The following is a 2,944-nucleotide window of genomic DNA, read 5'->3' as shown; positions in this document are numbered from 1 at the left end:
ACAGGGAATTCAGTTCCATGTCATCTCACCAATGCTGTTGGTCACCACACCGGAGAGTTCTGATGTGCAACTGAATTCTTGGCCTCCATGTGAGGCCCATTATTTCGTCTTGAAATTCATGGGCCACAGTCTTCATCCATGGCTTGTTCAACCACAATCGCAACCAACAATAATCCCACAGAAAGGAGAAGAGTCAGAAATACATATAGATCAACCTTTATGACTTTCATGAAATACCTGCTAGTAGTCTTGTCACTGTTATTCTGGTAGGACCATTGCAAAGAGTCTGGAAGAAGCCCATTTCATACATAGGGATAATGGAAGAAAGACTCAGGCATACTTGACTAATTCATTCTCTGAGATATTATGAAATCAGACACTATTGTAAAACTAGAAGCACAGTCCAGGCAGGAATGACTGGTTGGGGAGTGGGTTACAAAGGACAACCTTATGAAAACCAGCAAGATAAGGTAATTAGTAACAAAGGGATTTTGTGCTTGCTCCATGCAGAATGAATCCATGTGATAGATGTTTCCCCAAAGATGAATCAAAGTTTAGTTTTGATTAACAGGAATACAACTTCTAGAGTGATGAAGGTGATAATTCTGTCCCATTTTCCATTCTTAGAACACCACTGGAATACAGTTTAAGGACCTGATGGTGAATTAATGTATTCAGAGGACTACCTGATTGCTAAAGGACTTGATAACCTACTAAAAGACACTAAGAAGCTGAAGTAGAATATGGAATCTGATGAAGGTAACACTCAGGGTAAAAAAAATCACAATTATTTTCATGGGAGTGATTTCTACACTGAAGAGCATCCATTTGGGACTATATGGAATCAGAACAGAGACCTTTAACCAGGGGGAGGATTCAAAGAATTATATTAGAAACAAGGATGAATTCCTAATGTAACTATCAAAATACATAGTGGAATATTCAGGGAACTGGAAGTTTCCTCAAAACTAGAAAGATTATTGGGGCAATGAAATACCTGTAAGTTAGAAATTCGAATGAGCTGATTTTTTAAAATAAAAGTCTACTTTACTTGATTCCATTATTTCTTTCTTTCTTTCCTTTTCTTTTCTTTTTTTTTGTTGTGTGTGTGTGTGTGTGTGTGTGTGTGTGTGTGTGTGTGTGTGTGTGTGTGTGTGTGCTTGTAACTGGAGCTTGAACTCAGGACATGGGCACTGTCCCGTAGGCTCTTTTGCTAAAGGCAACAGCCTTTAGCAACCATTTCTGGCTTTTTGGTGGTTAATTGGAAATAAGAGACTCATGAACATTCTTGTCCAAGCAGGATTTGAATCATTATCTTTAGATTGCATTCTTCTGAATAACTAGGATTTCATGCATGAGCCACTGGAGAAAATTTGTGATTTTTGACATTATCAACTCTTGATCTCAGTGCTTGAGGTGTAGTGTCCCTACTGAGTATCATAACTTAGAGGAACGTTTTAGAGGAAAACACAATTGTAGATCAGAGATGGGTGAACTTTCAGATAATATTTTAAAGTATTTACTGCCAAATAGTTCCTATGGCAATTTTCAATTCTGCTGGTGCAGTTCAAAAAGGGGGGGGGAGGGAAATGGGGACCAAGACATGAGAAAGTGTATCAATGCTTATGAAGTAATGCATCTTCTATTTGGTGGATATAACATAACCCTTCTATTAATTACAATAAAAATATATGAAAAAAATTACAAAAAAGAGAGGCACATAATCTGCAAAGTAATGGACAAGTTGGGCTGCAATAAAACATTATAAAAGTAGATTTGGAACTGGGAAATGGTAGCTTACTATTATAATACCAACTATTGGAGGCTAAGATCTGAGGATCATGGTTTGAAGCCAGTGTGGGCAGAAAGTCTGTGAGACTCTTATCACCAATTAATCACTGAAAAAGCCAGACATGGAACTCAAGGCCAAGAACTGGCACAAGACCAACACAAAAAGTAGATTCAGTTTGTGAACTATAGCTTGCCAACCCCTTCTCTTGACACTGTGGAGTTAAAAAAGTGTCCATTTGATATAGATCCTACAAAATTAAGAAGAGTGAGGAAAGGGGTACGTAAGGAAGGGATAGTTGGGAGGATGGTGGAAAGGATGACATTAATAAAGATATACTACATTGATAAAAAATTATCCATTTGAGAAATCTATACCCTCTAAAGGCCTTGTCTTCTTTCTGGTGATGAAGGGAGAGTGATAAGGATGGAGGTAAAGGTGTTATAAAATCTACTATCTGTCCAAATAATCTCAAACTTCACAGGAAGTAAAGAAAGCTCTGAGCAAAGCACACGCCACTGTGACCATGGCTTGAAGCCACAGTGAACACAGAGAGGATTTTTTTTTTAAAGAAAGGTAATTCTGCTTAAAATTTAAACGGAAACTACAACTAGAAATGCCACAGAAGCTTCTGGATCTTGGCTGAGGGATTGTAAATCTCAGCAGTAGCCATGCAATGAAACCAAGATTGTGTTGTATCCACACCCCATTTCCAGTTGGCAGGAATATATAAGTAGCATTTTTTGTTTTTCTCGATGGCAGCAAGACTAGATGTGCACAGGTTTCTAGCATGAAGAAGACATGAAGGTATTGTCTGGTTAGCATGGATAGTTAAATGTGCAACCTTAACAAGCCTGAGCCATGAAAGAGCACACATCTGTGACTCCCCACTAAAGAAAAAGCCAAGACATGCAGACAATCACAAGAGACAAATGACTTTTGATTTGAAATAAGAAAAATGTTCAACCCACCCTACTACCCGCATGTTTAGCTCATAATCAGGCATTATTATAATGGTATGCAAATTGTGGAAACGGCAGACATTCTTTTCCAACCATGTTTTCATTAAAGATTCAGTGTTTCTTCCCAGAATAATAGTAAATGACATGCGAACTTCATATGAACTATAGGTCATGAAAGGATTTAGTATTGGCA

The sequence above is a fragment of the Megascapheus bottae genome, chromosome 2, assembly GCF_031878675.1.
Source record: "Megascapheus bottae isolate mThoBot1 chromosome 2, mThoBot2.hap1, whole genome shotgun sequence".
In the NCBI taxonomy this organism is placed as follows: Eukaryota; Metazoa; Chordata; class Mammalia; order Rodentia; family Geomyidae; genus Megascapheus; species Megascapheus bottae.
Note: the sequence above shows the minus strand (reverse complement) of the source record.